This window comes from Erithacus rubecula, assembly GCF_903797595.1.
Source record: "Erithacus rubecula genome assembly, chromosome: 2".
In the NCBI taxonomy this organism is placed as follows: Eukaryota; Metazoa; Chordata; class Aves; order Passeriformes; family Muscicapidae; genus Erithacus; species Erithacus rubecula.
Genome location: NC_136685.1, coordinates 83406904 through 83426617, shown reverse-complemented (window position 1 = coordinate 83426617; position 19714 = coordinate 83406904). Strand labels below are relative to the sequence as shown.

General features: G+C 40.4%; 1 protein-coding gene across 3 annotated transcripts in view; it reads left to right on the top strand.

The window, feature by feature from the left end:
• Positions 1-19714, top strand: part of SOCS5 (suppressor of cytokine signaling 5) — a 53021-nt gene that overhangs the window by 18254 nt on the left and 15053 nt on the right. Inside the window, exon 1 of one of the 3 annotated variants that reach the window (XM_079298007.1) lies at positions 1148-1366. The exons of 1 other annotated variant lie outside the window; for it this stretch is intronic. The gene's annotated coding sequence lies outside the window, so the exon portion shown is untranslated. Of the gene's footprint in view, positions 1-1147; positions 1367-1500; positions 1664-19714 lie in introns of those variants that run through there. One more of the 3 variants, XM_079298008.1, reaches the window with a different exon arrangement.

Genomic DNA, 19714 nt, shown 5'->3' with positions numbered 1-19714 from the left:
TGTTCCTTCCCAAGTGCTGGACTTGTCAAATTTCCTTGTATCCCTGAGTTTTACAGACTTCCTGTCAGGTCATTCCCCCAACTGGTCTAGATCCATTTAAATGGCAGCTCTGTCCTTTGGCACTCGCTGTTCCTGCTTCAGCACCACCTGCAAACTTGTTGAGCATGTCAGGAAAATTAAGCCACAAACACCAGAGGTTTATATCCAAAAAAGAGACAGAGAAGTCCTTTTACTTTATTCGAATAAAGGGAGAGGCTATGGGGCATTCCCATGGGATGTCTCAAACTATTAGAGGATGCAGTCTCCTTTTTATCCTATTTTCCCAACCATTTTCCTTCTCTCTTTCCCCCTTGGCTGAGGTACTTGAGAGGAACAAATGCCTGATACCTGAGATTCCCCTCTAATGTATAAGCCTCCCTTTTAATTTTTATTTCTTATGGAATTTATGTTTACCCCCATTGTTTCATTCATCTTTCAATGTCCAATTTAATTTATCAGCAAACCTACACTTAAAGGCAATTATCTTTTTTTTCCATTCATCAATCAGTGGAATCGTTCGCACTGTTTCTTTTCTCTCAGTGTTATTATCTACCAGCAGACCACAGCGTGTTTGTAAAGACAAATCCGTCATTCCTCTCAGGCACACAGCCCGTCTCCCCTCAGAAGTCTCCGGGGAAGATGTCAGAGAGCCGGCTCCTGCCATTCTCTGCTGGCTGCTGCCTTCCAGCACATTAACCCACGGACCCTTCCCTCCGAGCCTGACATCTTTGCTCATCTAAGAGCCCACTCTGTGCACTGCAGTGTCCCAGGGTGTCTGCCAGACACGGAAAGATGCGATGCGTTCTGTTACTTGGAATTCCAGCGGGCAGCAGCGAGCGATTCCTCTGCCCGCCGTGATCGGATGTTACTTCACACGCACTTAGGCCAAGCCACGGATTTGTTCTCCATTACACGGAGTAAGGAAACTGCATTGAGTGGGGTATTACCCCCAACAATACCGTCGTGTCTCCAAGCGTAAGCTTTTGCTGCTCCCTTCAGCTTGCAAGGAGCCGCCTGGTTCCTGCAGGCGCAGTGCCGGGGCGGTCCCTGCCTGCGCAGCATCCGGCCGCCTCGGGAGCGGTACTGGGAGCAGCCAGCTTCCTGCAGCCGTTCCGCCCCTGCCGCCGGGTGTCACGGGGAATTCCGGCTGCCGGCGGGGCGGGGGCTCCGCTCGGCCGCCCCTTCCCCGCCGCTCCTGCCGCCCGCCCCGCACGTCACTCCGCCCGCACCTAAGATGGCCGCCGGGCGGGCGGCCCCTTCCCGGCGCGGGCGTCGCGCCCGACTCCAAGATGGTGGTCAATGGAGGCCACCGGAGACAGCCTAGCGGGTCAGTGCGAGCGCCGCGGTCCGGTTGGCTGGGCGACGCCCCGCCCCCGCCAGCCCGCCGCTCCCATTGGCGCCGCGGGGGGCCAGGCCGGCTCTCATTGGCCGGCGAGGTGTCGCTCCCGGTGTCTCCGCTCCGGGGCCCGGGGAACTATTTTACATTGGGCGGAGGGAGGGAGGGGGCTCGGTCCGGTCGCTCCGGGAGCGGCACCGGCGGCGGGCCCGGGCCGGGGATGCTGCGGGCGCTGCCCCCGCCGGGACGGCGCTGAGGCGCCGCTGCCCCCGCCGGGACGGCGCAGCGGTAGGTGCTGCCTCCGGTCGGGGCGCGGGCGCGGCGGGCGGGCGGGACCCGCCTGCGCCGCTCGCCCCCCGGCGGCCGCGGCTCCGCTGCCGCCCGCCGAGGCCGCGGCTCCGTGCGGGAGGGGAGGCGGGAGCTGGCGCCCCGTCCCGGCTCGAGGGAGCCGGGGGAAGGGACGGCGGGGGCTCGGCGGTACCCGCGGCCGGGAGAAGGGCGCCGGGGGCGGGGGAGGCGTGGAGCGGTGTGGGGGGGCGGCCCCGTTCGGTCCCGGCCGCCCCGCTGAGGGTTGGCGGCGGAGCCCCGGGTGCGGGGCTCGGGGCTGCCCCGGCCGGCCGGGGTGACCGGTGCGGCACCCGGCGTGCAGTGGGGCCGCTGCGGGAGCAGCGGGCGGTCGGCGCTCTCCTGTGCCCGAGTTCGCACGCACGGTTTGTCCGTATGGAAATCAGCCTGGCAGAATTACCACTGAAGAGCCCTCGGGGCGCCCAGGCTCCTGTTAACCCCTTCTGCCGAGGGGTTAAGCATCGGGCCGGCTTCCCTCGTGGGCGCTCATAAAAGTTTGCAAGTGGTCTTTATAACCATCTGACTCGAAGTTATGAATGGTTTCTTGGAATTGTAGGAGCAGTAAATCGAGTTATTTCTGCTGTTGTTGTTAACGTTGTACTTCAGTACTTGCACTGAATCACAGTAGCTTAATCCCATGGAATACATTTCTGTCTCTGAATATTTTTTTCATCAGGGTTGTGTGTCATGTGGTGATGTGGTCTTATGAGCCTAGCATGTACAATAGAATTTTTCCATTCCTTGAGTACTCACAGAATGCTCCCCTCTTTTATTTTTCCCCTCTCCTGGTAAAGCTTGTTGAAGTTTTCTGCACTGTTTCTGATTGTAAGCGATAAATTTTATGCTGTTCATCATATGGCACCATATCCCATTCTGGGAGGTGTGATCCCTTGCCATACCACACTAACCAATGATGCTTTTTCACTGGAGCTAACTCAAGTATGGTTTAGGAATGTTACATCCATAGAAATCTTGAGGTGTGATCCATGCACCTCAAGACTTTGTCATGCAAGTTTGTGCCATTGAAGTCTTCCTCCTGAGGATTTCATGCAGCTCAGAGCCTGAGCATAACCCCTGTTACCTTGAATATCCCCAGCTGATGAGTTTGCTGCAGTGAGACATTTGAAAGGAGGCAAGTTTCCAAGTTAGCAACCTCCTACTTCATTCAGTTGTCAGTCTGCAAACCAAGATAATCAAATGGACCTCATATCAAAGCGATAGCCTTAGCAATAGAGTTTCTGTCAGAACAGATTCAATTCTTTGCACTTTTGTACGTGACCAAGTATGGCAGAGTGAATTAGCTATACTTCTTAGGTGAATTATTTGTCAGTCCAAACTACAGAAAGGGAAAAAACAAACCAATTTTGTGGCCTGGTGGACTGAGCTGATGAAATCTGTTCTGATTTTCCAGTTGGTCTGAATGTTCTGCCTCTACTCTGGTTTTCAGGATTGCATTATCAATATAAATCAGGTGGTGAATTCAGATAGTTGGATAGCAGTAGCTTGACATGACTTCATGTGTATGAGAGCATTGGAGGAATGGCTGGGTTAGTCCTTGGAGGAAAATCTACGATTTCACTTATATTGCTCTTGTAATGATGGCAGGTGCATCCAAGAAAGAGGGAGCAAATGGAAGGAAGTAGAAATCAACTGTGTTCTAGCAGAAAGGGGTTGTTTGTTTTTTTTCTTAATCTTCTTTGAAACATGTGAAACCTGTCACTTTGCAGCAAGGTTCTAGAGAGATGACTGACTGTTCTTCAAATTAGATATTTCTGTGATGAACTTATAACCCGAGATGGCATAAAATGCATTTTTGGAGCTCGTTCATTATGTTTAGAGATGGATTTTTTTGTCTAATCAAACAATAGTGATGGGTTGTAAAGCACCTTATCCTGTGATAGCTTCCTGCAAAGTAGCTCAATTTTTTTGATAGATACTTCATGGATTCAGGTTATTCCATGTAACTTCTGTACAGCAGTTTTATCTATTCTTAAAATTTAGTTTAAGTGGTGATATTTTATTTATTGCTGCAAACAGTTGAAACATACGTAAAATCTAAATGAGATACATCTTTGTTTACTAAACTGTACATTCCTGACTTTGTAGGTGAAAGAACTTTTGATGTAAAGGTTCCATTATAAACTCCTAAAATACTGGTTTTTATCCCAAAGTATTGGAATAGGTTGGCTAGCTAAGTAATTCTTTAATAACTCCCTCCATTAGGCTGATTTCCTTGCCTTATTTCCCCAAGAGCTGGGCTTTGTAATTTCAGCCTTTAGGGGGAAATTAGTTTTACCTGGTAGAGGCTTTGGGGAGGCACAAGGTTTCATTGTGTGGAGCAGCATGCAGTGCCTCCCCTCCATCTAACCATGGCCTGCACTGTACTGACAAGCCCTCTGTCTTCCAAAGATATCCACCTAGTTTAAAAAACACGTTTTGATTTGTGGGGTTTGAGGTCTGAAGGATGATCAGCTTTTCTGTTATGTTGACCTATGCATTAGTTAGAAACAAGCATGCAATTGCTCCATTAAATAAGAAGTGCCCTGGAGTGATATGTATTTGCGTGGTTTGATTGTTGGACAGCTTATTTTAATCTTTGAGCTATATCTAGTTAAAATGTTGTATTTAAAATTTAGTAAATGTATGCTATACCTTCTGGAGCCCTTATACTTTGTCAGCTTGATAAATTAACTTTGACACACTGAATATTTTTCACCAGCTAACGTAGCTGTTAGTTAAGTTAAATAAAGGAGAAGAGCCCACATGCTCTCTCCATGCATACAGCTGGACATTTCTGTTAAATTTTTCAACAAAAATGAAATTTTGATTGGTTCTTAAAGCTTCATGAATACACTAATTGGTGAATCATCTAATGTGCAGTTTAGTTTCAGGAAATATGAAATGGCTCACTAACTTTGTAGTTACAAGATTATGCAGACCTTCTGAAAATTTCAGTAAGAAAATGTGTGCAGTGGTGGTGGTTGATATTTTTGGCTGCGAGAGAGGTTGGCTAAAACTCAATGCTGTTCTGCATAGTCTGCACTAGTTTATATGGTAGGAACTCACTTGAAGAATTATCTGGAAGGAAGAAAGAATAATTTTACAGGTTTATCTGCTCTTGGGACCTTATCCAGAATTTGCTGAAGAAGTGTGCAGTCAGGAACCTCTTCTGGCTCTGTAACGAGTCCTAAACATAGTTGCTTTTTACCCTCTGTTTTTACAGTGCTGTGGTTGTTGAATTCTTCAGCCTTAATGTTGGACAGCTGCAAAACATTTAAAGCCTATCTTTGAAAGATTGGGATAAGAAGGAGGGGGAGATGGAGGCTAGCCCAGATAAGTAATACTTCTTGAGGACTCTGAAGTATTTTCTTTATGTAGCCCTATAAAGTGTGTTCAGGGCTAGCTGGAGACTACTTGATTATTTGCATTATCAACTGAGGTATTTAAACCAGTACTCCTTTCTTGTGAAAGTTTGAGTCTTTACAGTAGTTGAATAACCAAAGAGGTCAGGAATTTGGTTTTCTTTTTGCTGCAGCAGAATAAGACCAATTTCAGCGCAGTACATAACTACTCTGTGTAAACTCAAGGTTTTTATAACAAATGTTTTCACTGCTATTGAAGGTGCATGGAACATTCCTTAAATACTATTGTATTGCAATACATATTACAATACCTATGGTGAGCAGCAGTTTGTTAGAGGCAGAAGCTTTATAAGTGCTTCAGTGATTTCTGACTGAAACACATTTACAGACGTGAAATTTGAAGTATTGCTTAAAAATTGAAGTAGAGTAGGAATAATCAAAAATAGTTTTTCTGCAGTACTAAATCTGATAACATTTTTGTTCCTTCCTCACTAGAATGAATTCTAATAGTAATTCAACAGTCAGCCTGGCTCCCAAATGAAATAATTTGGGCCTCATTGCTCAAGACTCAAATGTCAATCATAGGATTAAGAATTGTAATTCTGGGATAAAAAATACCTGGCACTTACTACCTAATATTCCCGTTAGGCTAGAAGAGACTCAAGGACTGCAGTTGAACGAATTAGGCTTGATCAAGAATGTGATAAAAACTGATCAAGATAATCTCTTAGCCTTTTTGGCCTCTAATATCAAAAATTTAGCTTGTAGTGGTTGCTTATGCCAGTTTGACTCAATTTTCTGCATGGAGCTTGTCTAGCTAAGGATGAATGTGTTTAATGGGGAGACCCTGTTTCTTGAAAAGAGCTTGAACAGGAAACTTCCATCTCTAAGATATCTCTGATTTTTGATATTTAGAATTTCATCTGCTTAGGTACATCTGCTTTTATAACAAACTATATACTCTGCCACTGTACCTTGGTTTTTGCAGTAAGAAGTGTGCAGCACTGTGATTTACTGACTGATTTTCTTGTGGAAAAAGTACCTATTACTAAACTTTGGTTTTGGGGAGCTTTTACATTTGGCATTTGTGAAGAAGGAGATATTTAATCATTCTACTAGTGCACTAAGATTTTTTATTCTTCTGAAGTAGCACATGGATAAAGTGAATTAATCTTAGACTGCAAATTATCTTTAATCTTCAATTGACTTGTATCTTTGTGTGATGAATTTTGAGAAGCACGATGCTTAGTTGATGCTTTGTTTTCTTAAGTCTTTAATTTTCACATTTCTGTTGGAGAGTAGTGAATTAACTATTTTTTAAAAAACATGTTAAATCACACTTGGAAAAAAGAAGTCAAATATACAAAAAGCATTTTTAAACCATTTGGTAAGTTCAGAAGTGCAGGATGCATAGTTAACTCATCAGTTTTATCAATTTTTTTTTTTTCAATTTAAAATTTGTTCAGTAAGTTAAAAGTTCTATTCATTTGTGTCTTGTAGTGTTTTGGACTTGATAGATATGATTTCTCATTCATTAGTCTTATAGCTTGGAAGAGGAAAATAATTATTTTTAAGCTGTCAAAGAGTTGTGGTGGCAAAATTATTAATAGTTAAGATTGAGAGGTCTGGCCAAGAGGTTATCTGTCCTCAAGAACATTCCTTTCAACCAAAAGCTAGCAGTCAGATTGTTTCCAGCTTTGCACCTCAGATAGGATAATACCAGACCATCCCTTATGCTCCACCAAAAGCTATCTGCATACTGTCACATTATTTACTGCCTGAATCCTCATTAGAATTTGGCTGTTTAGCAGCAGACTTAAGGAGTCCATCCCTCCCAGGGGAGGGCACCTGGCTTTGTTGACATTGATATGATTGCTTTTCCTTGCCTTTTTTCTGAAACAGTGTACAGTTTGTGTTTCTGCAATTGCTTGGCAGAGAACCTGGAAAGATGCTTTCAATGTTCTCTCACTGTAATCATAGTTAATAAACCTTTTGTTTGACCTCTCTTAAATTGTGCCTATGTTATTGCACATTTGTAGTCCCTAGATTCTCTGACACGGTTTCTCCATTTTTATTCAACTGGTTCATTTAATCCGCACTGCTCTGATTTCTTTTTTTCTTCTGGGTTAGTTGGTAGTGAGTTGCTACTGCCAGTGGGGTGTGTGACAGAACGTGGGGGTACAGAGGGGTGATGGTGTTATGTTGTCCCTTCAGACTGCAGTGACTTGTTCTCTCTTAAGTCTGGCTTGTCCAGCCACACTCTTAATGTAGGAAAACTCTCTTGAATCCAGTGAGTGAAGTTTCTGCTGCCAAGATCTCACTGGGTATTTCAGCAGGTTCTTGCCAGCAGTTTAACTCATTTGGACATTTGACATTATTGAAAACTTTGGCAGCAAACCTGATCTTCTTTGATTTTTGCTTTAATTTTATTTGTCCATAGTACATTGTGACCTTAATGCAGATTGTCACAATGATGGTAGATTGGAATATAAATCAGATTTAAAGTTTCAATATCAAACCAGCTTTATCTTCAAAAATGTTTGTGGTTTATCTACTGAAGCAATTTCTCATATTGTTCTTGAGATCTGATCAACTTATTTATGGAAGTGAGAACTTTGACAACAGTAGCTCTGGTTCTTACAGATGTAAAACAGATTATGTGTCATAGTTTAATTTTAAATGGTGAGATTGAAATTACTGATTGTATAGTATATTCTGGATAATGTGAAAGTACTGCTTCTGGTTTAAAAACACTGAACTGCAGAGTACTGACTCTGGGAGAGGATATCAGGACTGTGTTAAAAAATAGTTCACCTGTTCTTGTATTCTCTGCTGAGCAGCATGTATTGGCCAGACAGGTTTTTTATTAGGATGGTCAGGGCTATTCTTATGTTACATCCCATTACTGTATTTCAGGAGTGTGTCGTCTGCCTGTTAGTATTTGCTGACATGATTAACATATAGCCTGGTCTGGCAATTAACAAATTCTGTCCCATCTGGATTATGACATTGTAATTGTTGGTTTCTTTCCATAACTTATTTCTCTTTAGTTGAGAATGTTTGAAATGGTCTTTTTCAGAAAATCTGGCTTTATCCTTGACACTTAGCATAATGTGCACCGGTAAAGTTGTAGAAATACTGATTCTTTTATTCTTTTTTTAACCTGTATTAACTTAATCTGTTCAAGAAAGAAAACTCATTTCTTGTTCTTTATGAGAAAGATAAATCAGTAATTAGTCTTCCAGTATGACAATTCCAAAATAAATTCTCTTAGGTCTTCTCTGGTTCTTTCATGTTTCAGTTAAATTATTTCCAAGTTCAGTTAATCTATACAGTAGTCTATATTACAGAGGTATTTTTATTGAATTGTATTCTAGCAAAATTTATTTTAGTAAACACACAGACTCCTTCAGATTGACCTGATGATCTCCTGTTTCCCTTTACTGGAACTAAAAACATAAAACCTGGGAATCAGTCAGAAGTTTTAAATTTTTGTAATACTGAAATATTTGTCCTGTGAGAAGCAAGAAAGCTGTTGTGCCTCAAGAGTCTGTGTTGCCCAGTATCAGTTGTCATGTGCAGATGATATGGTTTTGTTTTCTCAAATTCCTTGGGGTCTGAAGCATTTGTTAGAGGATTTAAGATTTTTGTTGGTAGAATTGTTAGTGCCCATGTGCATACAATATGGTTCTGTTCTCTCAAATTCCTTAAGGAGTGAAGTGTCTGTTAAAGGAATTTCAGTGGTTTTGTCACAATGATTGTGACTAACACTCAAAACTATCAAGTAATTGCACTCATCTATAGCTCAGACTTGCTTATGTGGGTGACTGATGACCACTGCATTGAACACATTTTCTATTTTGATATTTGTCCAACCTTTGTAAACAGAATAAACAGGATTTGGTGCCTTAAGGTCTAGACCCAGACTAGTAGAGCTACTGGTCTCTGAAATAGTAGTAGGCTTCTTGTATCTTAGATCAAAGTTTGTACTTAGATTCAGTATGGGACTAGTTTTGGAAAAGCATTGTGTTCTATAGTTCTGTATAATTCAGGAAAAATGGACTTTTTGTTGATTGAACTTAGACTTGCTTTCAGATCTGAAGCTGATTTCTAGGGGCGAAATCTTAAGCAGCCTGAAAGTTTGAAATATCCTTGCTTTTTGAGTGTTGTTTGGTTTGTTCCTTCCCTACATTTGATGATCACTATTGTATTTTTTGGTGACTGATGTTTAGCTTTTTTCACAACTAGTTTTGGTCAGAATTTTAAGAATTAAAAACGATAGCAATTGATTGTCTCTTTGATGGTACCTATATTTAAGTACATATGGAAATCCTTGTTGCTAGTGTGCTCTATAGGAACTTTACAGCCCTTTTTGAGCAAAAGAGTTCATATGGGTAGGAAATATTCTTCTAGAATATCATAGATGACAATACATAGCAGTAAATGCAAATCTTAAAAACCATTTACAAAATAAGATAGAAATTATTTTGGTTTTAGTCCTGGAAGTTCTCACTTATAGGCTCAAAAATTATCATGTTATGAAACCACTTTTTTTTCCTGTTATGCAAATAATTCAGTAGAAGCAAAAACTGCAGAATGTCTACATAGCCTATGAATTCTATATTTTTTAGAAGTTAGTCGAATATGAAATGTTCATCAGTTTTGCACCATGATAAGCCAATTGTCTCAATCTAGTGAAGTTGAGGTGGCATACTAGTAGTGTATCTGAGCATGGTTGAGGAATGTGTGATCCTTGTACTTGTTTTAAAGCCTGTGATAAGTGAAAATAATCTTGGTTTGACAGTTTCATTGACAGTGGCATGTGCAATTTTACAGAAGTTTCCTAATGGGATACCTGCAGTCATGTTTTCTGTTTTCCTTAGAAATGCAGAGACACTATGATTTTTGATTTTACTTTGCTCATAATTGCAGAGAGCAGTAAGTAAAACAAACCTGAAAACTTTGGAGAAAAGAGAATGTTGGTATGTAAGGAGATAAAATGCCATACAGTTAGACTTTATGATTAGTTCTTTACTATGAAATTTCATAAAGTGATATTTCTCCTTAATAATACTTTTTTGACAGAAGTTTGATACTGCAAAGATGAGTAAAGCAGAAATTTTGCCCTTTTTGTAATGCAGTATAAATCTGGAAGGAGAATGTTCAGGGTCCATTCTCAGTTTTTCCCTGGAAACTCACCACTTGTATCTCATTTTCTGTGTTCTCACAAATGCTGGGCTTGGTTTCTTCTTTTACTCTTAGACTTGCTTTTCTTCATACTATTAAGTTATAGCTTGAATGCCAGAAAATCTACTTTGCAATTTAATTTTGGCTGACTTGAAGAGGGTCAGTAATTATAGTTACTGTTTCCAGCAAGTTGAGTTTTTCCAGAAGTCTTTTTATGAAGAATGTGACTGTGGATTAATTGAACATAAAAATGAGTCAAAAACTTTTTTCTGCCAAAGGCAAATATAAGAGTAGGTGCTAGTAAGGTTTTCAAAACTGTTACCTAGGTAATTTGCAGATGTAGTGTGAGCTGTTGCCCAAAGAAGTATAAAACTGATTTAATTTAGTGAGAAAGTTACTTACTGTAAAATAGATAGCAATTCTCTGCAAGTTTTATAGTTTTCCCTCTTACAAGCGAGTTGATGTTGAGATATTTTTAAAACCTACTGCTTCCAGGCTTCCTGTCAACAGTAAGGTCGTCATCTCTAAAGCATGGTACCCTGTCTTTTTTCAAGTTATTCTGAGTTCAGAGAGGACAGTCAGTTAGCAGTTGTTGATTTAAGAATATGCTGACATCATGGATGACATACCTAACAGAACTTCTTCTCTTCTGCCTTGCTTGTTTATGTGCCTTCCTTCAGTGTCTGGAGGGGCTGGAGAGCAACAGTGGTGCTCAGAGGCAGCAGGATGACGTACTTTAGTCATTCAGTTGTGTGTGAGAGTACTCAGCAGATGCCTCTCTTCTGAAGGATGTTTAGTTCTGTGGTTTCATCAATCACTCTAAGTTTTCCTAATGCCCAGGATGCACTTTTCTTTTATAAAAACATCATAGTATTGCCATAAGGAATGATCCAAAGGGAAGTATTTTGCAAACGTAGAGGAGTTTGTTGTTAGCGTGGAAAAATAGTCTTGGTCTCTGCTGTTGGAAACCCTTGAGATTTGTATATAGGAATTGTGGTGTTACAGCTACGTATGAAAATACTCTGGTTTTTTATTTGGGACAGTGATGAAAGCCAAATCTGTAAGAAAATATCCATGTACAAAGGTAACTCTCTATTACAAAATTTCACTAGATGGGTCTACCAGTATAGCACTGTTTGCAAATCCTGTAAGTATAGCTGAATCCAGTGCTCCTAATCTTTATTTCCTACTCATTTAGCTTTGCATGTGTATTTTGTCTTTTTACTAATTTTGGAGTTGAACCATGTCAAGGGAAGCTCTAAAGGGAGGTGATGCCACTATGCAGGAGCTGACCCTGGGACTTAAATAAATATGTGTAAGGCTTTGCACAAACATGCCTGTCCTATGTGTGCAGGAACCAAGTAGAAAGGGGTAGACTGTGTATTCATGCACTCTACTTGTGTGGGAGTAGACAGAAAGAAAAGACTTGAGCCTCCTTGGTGAGGAGCAGCAGCAGAGGAATGTATCATGAAGTGAGGGAAGTGGAGTTCTGTGTCGTCGCTGCCGAGCTGAAGCTGGCAGTGTGTTGGCAGTAGCACAGCCACAGGTGCTGTGTGTGTCACTTGTGAGTGATCCCTGGGCTGTAACACTGTGCCAGCCTGGTGAAAGAATCATTTCTGCTTTTGCATCTTCCTCCCTTCTCATCAGGTAGAAAGGACATATAACCATGGAAATCTGTTGTGGGAATGTGTTAATTCCTTGCATCCAGAGGTGAGCAACAAAGCTGGTGCAAGACCTGGAAGCAATGTCCTGTGAGGAGCAGCCAAGGGCTTTGGGCTTGTCTGGTTTGGAGAAAAGGAGGCTGAGCATGACCTCATTGCTCTCTACAGCTCCCTGAGGAAGGCAAGTGAAGAGGGAGGTGCTGAGCTTTTTCTCCCTGGAATCCAGAGATGGGATGTGTGGGAATGGTTCAAAGCTGCTCCAGGGCAGGTTCAGATTGAACATTTTGAAACATTTCTTCAAACTCTGGAACAGGCACCCTAGGGAGGTGGTCGATGCCGAGCCTGTCAGTGTTTCAGATGTATTTGGACATTGCCCTTAAAACGTGCTTTAACTTGATTAGCCTGGAATTGGTCAGACAGTCAGACCAGGTGATTACTGTGGGACCCTCTCAACTGAAGTCGTCTATTCTATAGGACAGACAAGCTAAAAAAAAAAAAACCCAGCAACAAAAAAACCCCAGTAATCAGACAGGTTACTTTGTACCAAGCATAGCTATGTTGAAGGTATTTCAGTTTTAGGCTGAGTGCATGTAGTCCTCAGGTCATGATATTTCAAATAGCTTACAATTGCCCCTACTGGGAGTTGAACAATAGTAATTGGATGTAAAGAGTTAATGGCTATACCTGTTTCTGGTTTTATTTATATATGATTTGTATTCAAATAGCATGTCCAGGACTGCTTGTAAGAGAATCAGAAGGGGGAAGAAAAAACTCTCCCGTATTTTCTTACAATTGAGATGGGGGTTTTCCCTTCCTCAGACACTTTGAGGAGTCTTATCTTGTCCATATGGAGTCCAAGTAAGTTTCTGCTTACTGTAGGCCTAAAAGTACTCTATTTTCTTAATATTATTTTGTAATATTAAGTATTAATAAAATATTGTCTTTGTATATGCCCACATTGCTTCACTTTCTGCTTTGCTCTCTTAGGATGGAGTATGCCATTGTACGTGATCCAAGGCTGTGAAGTCGTCTTGTTAAATCTGTCTCTGAGGCTTGCAAAGGTCTTCTCTGATTTACCTTCAGATTTTTTCTGGGGAAAACAAGGTGGCATAAAGTTAATGTTACCTGATCTCACTGACTAAACAAGCAGTTGGAATTTTTAGGAAGGAAGATAGTATTAGGTTTTAGTTGCGTTTGCTGACTCCATCCTATGCTGTCATTTCACTGAACCTGACACTGGTCATCACACAGAAAACTCTGAGGGTGTCTAGCTGTTCACCCAGCAGTTTGCAAAGTCAGAATGGACCATTTGAGTGTTTTGATTTTGTGTCAATGACAAAGCATCCTATTTTGTTATGCAGCTGTAAGCTTCTGTAACAAAGAGCATTGCTGCTTAAGTGAAAATGGGAGTTCACACAGTTGTTCACATTGATGTTCTTTCTTCATTTGTTTCTTCCATAGATAATAGGAAGTGTTGGAAAAATTTTAGGAGGTGGTATATTCAGTCATTTATAACTTTTCTGAACTCCGATCTCCTGGGCTGAAATACTTAGGCCTTGGCTTCGCCTGGAGTTTAATTTTGTTTAAAGCTTTTTGCCAAAGTTGTTCATCTGTTTTCGGAAACAGAACTAGAATAATTATGCCTTTTTTTTTTAAATGTCAGCCTCTGCTTTGAAATATTGTAGTTCACCTCTGAACTGGAACATCTAAGTGAAATTTGTCTGTGGCCAGCCTCTGACTGAGCAGTATTGTTTAATTTTACATGAAAATCTGTCAAAATTGAGCCAATTCTCTTCTTGAAAATTTCTGATCTGGACATGTCAGTTTTTTGTTTTGTTTTATTTTTTGTGGGATACCCTGGAGACTGTGTGCATTCTGTATGCTCAGCAGGATTTTTCCTTCAAGTACATTTCTGGGCTGCAATAAGCTGTACACAGAGCATGGGAGCCAGAATTGTCCCAAGTTAATTAGGGGATTGAGGAGGGTGCTGTGGCACAAAGCTAGCTGGGGAATCTCTGAGACAGCCCTGACACTTGTCAGCTCCAGAATCGTGCACTGTTCCTCCTTTCCTGTCCCATCAGCTCTGCAGTATCTCCAGGCTCCTACCAACAACAGTATTTTGAGGGTGCCTTTGTGTTAAGAGAAGTTGAGGTATCCATAGGGGGCTAAATCTTGGCTTCTTCTGTATCTGAATACCTTTGTTACCTTTGTCTGAGTGTAACAAGGATGTCACTCATCACACTGGTGTAACTGTGCTTGTGGGGAGGTGCTCAGCCACTTCCCACAAGCAGGGTATGCCTTTGGTCAGGACTGATTGCTGTGACAGCCAAAAAAAAGTTCAATATGATGCTTCAAAGACCTTCACAGATAAATCTCAAAAGACTACTGGGCCAATGAACCTAAAGCTATTTTTCTTTAGGATCTTCAAAATGGACCAGGTTTGTCTAAACTTTTGTAAGGATAGTAGAAGATACTCCACACAAAGTTTGCACTTCTGAATTTATAAAATGAGGAGGTAGCTTTTTAAAGGTGGCCAAAATGTCACTTTTTTGACATTTTTCCTACAACAATTTAGACTTTGAAGAACTATTTTAGGTAGCTATCCAGCCTATGAAATTCTGACCAAATCAGAAAGCTACAGGAAGTGATTGAACGTGTGTGATGATGGGAAGCATTAGGTGATGGTAGTAAGGAAATAATTTTTAAAAAAAGGAAAAAGAAAACAAAAATTCAGAAGCATGTCCCTCCAGTTGGGAAAAGAGGGGCCATCAAGCAGACTGACTTTCTTTGCTGATTTTATGGTGGCTAGTTTAAACTTTAAGAAAGATTGCATTGCCTGTTGACACTTTTTTAAAATGCATTTTCCCTGTAGCAAAATAGGTGTCAATGATGTAGATGCCTGCAGCTGTGTGAGAGACCTTTCCCTGAGTTTCATTGCTGTGCTTTCTCTGAACCAGCAGCAAAGTCCACTGTGGCAGTGGGAACTTCTTGGGAAGTTGGTACCTGCTGCATTAGATGTTTCTTTTCTGTGTTCATTCAGTATAGGAGCAGACAGATTATTCTGAAAGCATATTCCAGTCTGGCTGCATATCAAAACCCTTAAGAAGATAAATTATTTTTCTTCATATCATGACAGATTTTAAGCTATCTACAAGTTAATTTTATATGTCTGTGTGCCACTGGTGCCAGTACAATCAGAATTTTGTAGCCTTGTGTACAATCAAACATTAGGCAGTGTTCTGGGGTTTTCCCTCCCTCCTCCCACTTAAGTGGCAGACTCCTGTCAGTCTGTAGGAGAAGAGGTTGAGATCTCTGAACTTGCACAACTGGTTTCAGTTATTTTGACCCTTCAACTTTATATAATGGTTCAAAGGGTGCTCAAGCTGTGACTGATCATGAGTATCTTAAGAAAATTTCTCAGTTTTCTTCTATTTTTGAATCTAAATTTGGAATTCTTATGATTCTTGTGATTACCATGCATGTTTTTCTTCAGGAATTCCTGGCCACTGTGACAGTAGCTAGATGTGAAAACTGCCATGTCTCATAATGACTTTATTTTTTTTTTTTTTTTAACATCAAGAATCAAGTTATTTTTCATCACGGAGGATACTTAAGGATCATAACTTCCTGAAGTCATTTATTGAACAGTTTCTTCCTGTGCTTTATAAAAAATACCAGAAAATGTCTGGTCTTTCAAGTAGCAGTTGAACCCTCTCTTTGAAAAATAAAGAGAAAAATAGGTAAGGTTAGAAGGAAGGATCTGCTGTGGATGATCTGGTCCAGCCTCTCTGCTCAAGCAGGGTAAGCCATTCATACAACTGTGTCTCTGCTTTCATGGGGCAAAAGAGCATTACCAGTTTTATTAGTCTCATGCAGCTGACAGTTGTGTTGTAAAGATTCATTTTTCTTGTCTGTTCCTTTGCTGCATCTTCTTGGAGTTCCTGCAGCCTATAACTTATATTGATCCATGTCAGATAGGAGCCCTTGGATACTAAGCAGCTTTCCAGTACTGAATGAGCAAGTGTGTAGGTATTCAAGTGGTATCACAGATTAGTGAGTTGTCTTTTTTGATAGGCCATTTGCCAATTTTTTAATAGGAATTCTCATTAGCTAACCAGTGGGCTAGTGATTCATGCTAGGGTCTTGTTGCAACTGTCCTTTAGTGATAACTGGAGTAATCTTTTGAATTGGATAGATGATTTCAAAATAAAAAGCATTTATATATTTTATTTTTCTGAAAAAAATTAGGAGCTAACCAAATACATATATTTTTCTTAGAAAATTCTCATCCTGTGAGGGCTCATTTACATAACATGCACAGGTGCTTCTTTGCTAGAATAAGCATTTCATTCAAATAGTTTTTATTTAATTAATTGCTTTATGTGAAACCAAGAAGAAATATGCAACACATTGACCATCTTGCTGTCCTATTTCATCCTACTGTGCAATGGAATCTTGCCCCTTGAAGATAAGGTAGTAGTGTAATAATCTAGTTAGCACTTGAGTTGTAATGTACTGAGGCAATTGATGCTCTTAAGAGGAAATAGCTGACTTTCTTGTCAGTGATTGTTCAGTCTCTGCAATGCATGTCCTGTGCATATAGTCATAGTCTTACATTTCTGACTGTGTGAAGGGTTAGATGCTGTTACTTTCATGGTATGTCTTGATCCTATGTTTTGAATCATGGGCATTCCTGTTTTGCACAGCACAAGGAAAGTGTGGTGTGGGTGGGGTTTTTTTTTATTTGTTTGTCTTGGTTTGGTTTTGGGGTGGGTTTTTTTTGGTTGGGTGTTTTTGTTTGGTTTTGTTTGTTTTTTTCTTAAAAACACTGAGTCATGAAGTGCGTGAGTAGAGACCAAGAGAGGCTCTAGATTTACTCATTAGTAGTCTTTGAATACAAATGGAGAGCAGGTGTTGCAAAGGGCTGGACCCTTTGCTGCCAGGCAGAGAAACATTTTTAGTTATTGCTAGAGCAGTAACTCTAAACACAGTAACTTGTAATTTCGTTACTGTGAAATTTTTCTTTTTAGATATTGCTAATGGGTCATTGTATTGCTACTGTTTCATATCATTAACAGTTAAAGGAATGTTGCAGTTCATGTGGTGTGCCCAGGCAAGAGCACAGGGACACACTGTGGCTCTTTGGGCGAGTTTGTTCTGCTGCTAACAGTGGTTTGACTAGCAAGCTGTTCCATTGCAATCTTTTGTTCTCCCAAGCACCATCTTTTGGCATTAATGCTTATTGATTGGTGTGTCTCATACTGAGGCTATGTACAAGTACACTTCCAAATTTCCAGGGTTTTAAGATATGGAAACTTTGTGCTGCTCTACATTGTTAGAATTTTTGACTAGCAAGCTAAAATGCCTAAAACGTGAAATGTGGCCAAGACCTAGTCAGTGTGTTTGCTGAGCAATTTGCTTTGAAGAAATTTAGTTCTGACTTTTTAATGTTTATACTTACACTATCTTGCACAAAAAAAATCTGATGTATATTGATGTTATACATATTTTATATATATCTTTTTTTGTATGTTTATATATGATTAGACACTTGTTGGTTCAGTTATACAGACTCAGCTAAACTAACTAAGGGATTTTTTTCTTTTTTTTTTTCTCCCTTACTCCTAAGAAACATCTTCCTGCCTTTGGCGCTGAACCTGCAAGGCTGATGCTTTAAGGTTGTTTTACTTGGGTTTTAATAATGTGAAAAAACCAAGGGCAGAATTTCAGAAAGCTTCACGTTCACTGAAATCATGATTCTTAGCAGAGGTCAAAATATGTTTGAAGTTCCTTAACTTTTCTGGAAGTCCCACTTAAAATTCCTCATGCATCCTATTTCTAGCTAATTTCCAGAATGTTGGGGATTTTTTAAACTTCTGTTTTTTTTTTTTTTACTTTCTTTAAAGATACACAGTAATTTGCTATGTTCATAAGTTTCATCACACGTGCTTTATGTGTTCAATATACAGAATATCCTGAAGAGTCTTAGTTTTGTTTTTCTGGCAAATCAGTCCAAAATTTTAAATTTATGGTAACACATTTAAACCAATTTTTGATGTCATTGGAAAACCAAAATTTCAGTTCCACTGCAATTTAGTGATAGTGTTGATGTTGCTGTGCTCTAGCAGGACCCTGCATACCAAGGCTTGGTGAGTGTTCAGTGGCAGAACTTGCAGGTACAGAACCACAAAGCAGCTGGGAAGTTGCAGAGAAATGTTTCTGATAGCTCTAGCTGGGTATAGTCTAGGATAAAGTTGCCTGTGGATTAAAGTGAAAACATGAAACAGGCTAGACCTACTGGCAGCTTTCCAGCTGCTTCTCCTCCTTCTTTGCAGGGTTTATGTTCTTTTACCTTCCCCAGGCCCAGCCTGGGGAACCAGGTGCATGCTGCCAATTAGTCTTGTCAAGACAGCCCAGAGTTTCTCTTGACAAGCCTGACTGCTGACAGCAGCTGTGGGCTAGTCTTAGGCAGGATTTTAACTCTTTGCTTGCCAAATGCTTTGCAGGTTAAATCCCCATGTCTCATTCTGCAGTTATTCAAATAGGCTTCTATTTTATGAAAGTATATTCTATACAGAAACTGATGTAAGATTTTCAGTGGTGCTGTAGGGGCAGAGTTTACTTGCCAAACTTATGGCAGGAAAGAATGTGAGTTGGGAGTTAAGTCATTATGAAGGTCACTTTATAAGTTTGTTATTAGAACTGTCTGTCTCAGGCCACCTTCTACTTTGCTGTACAGCATAGCTGTAGCTGGATAACAGCTTTGGCTGTTACTCTTCTTAGTTGTTATTGTTTTAGAAACTTGAACTTTTGGGTCCATTTCAGTTAAATTTGAGTGAAGGGCTGTTTTATTTTATTTTTCTGCCAAATTGCATAAATGGCAAGAATGCTTTTCCCTATGTGGTTGCCATTGTCAATACATTGCTAGAGAAGGACAAGTACAACTTTGGTTTGATCAGTTGATAAGAGGTGGCAGGTAGTTAGTTTGTGTTGGAGAACATGATCTTTTTTTTGCTTGATCAGGTTAAAAGGACACAGGGGAAGTGCCTGGGTGTGTGAGAGAAGCTCTGTGTCCAGAAGGTGCCTGTGAGCTGATGGGGGGCAAGGGTAGAGTGGTGAGGGAGAGGCATTAGACAGGCTGTTGAGGTTTTGAAAAATGTAGTGAGAAGAAATAGGACTGTTAAACCAGTATAAATTGATCCCAGAACAGAAGGACTGTGTTTGGAAAATAGGCCATTTGCAATTGAATGAAATGCTCTGTTTACAAAATATATTAAATTGGATGTTTTTACTGAGCTAGTCAAAGATGTGGGATGTGATTTGACTCATCTTTTCAACCTTGCTTCCAATTTCCTTTGCTTTTAGTGAGGCACAGCTATTAAGGTATTATTTTCTTAACTCAGAACTTTCAAGAATTACATAAAAATAACCAATAGATCACTCTTTGTATCAATGTGAGACCTATTTATATTTTAAAACTTTGTAGAGGAGGATATGCTTCATTAGTATTCTTAGAAGTAGAAACAAATTTATTTCTACTGGGGCAAGCTCTGTAACTTTTCATGAGAGTACTTATGGCTTTGCAGAGGTCATCAAGAGGGCTGCTGTACTTAACTTGAGCAGTGACTGGAACCATTTATTCTGTCCACATGAATTTTAAAATAGTATAGTGGCAGCTTTTGTGTGAGAAGAGTTAAACATAGCAGTATGGAAACCATTACTACACTAAGCCTCCTAGAGCTCTCTTCCATGGCAGGTACTTTACCTTGCTTACTTAATGTTCT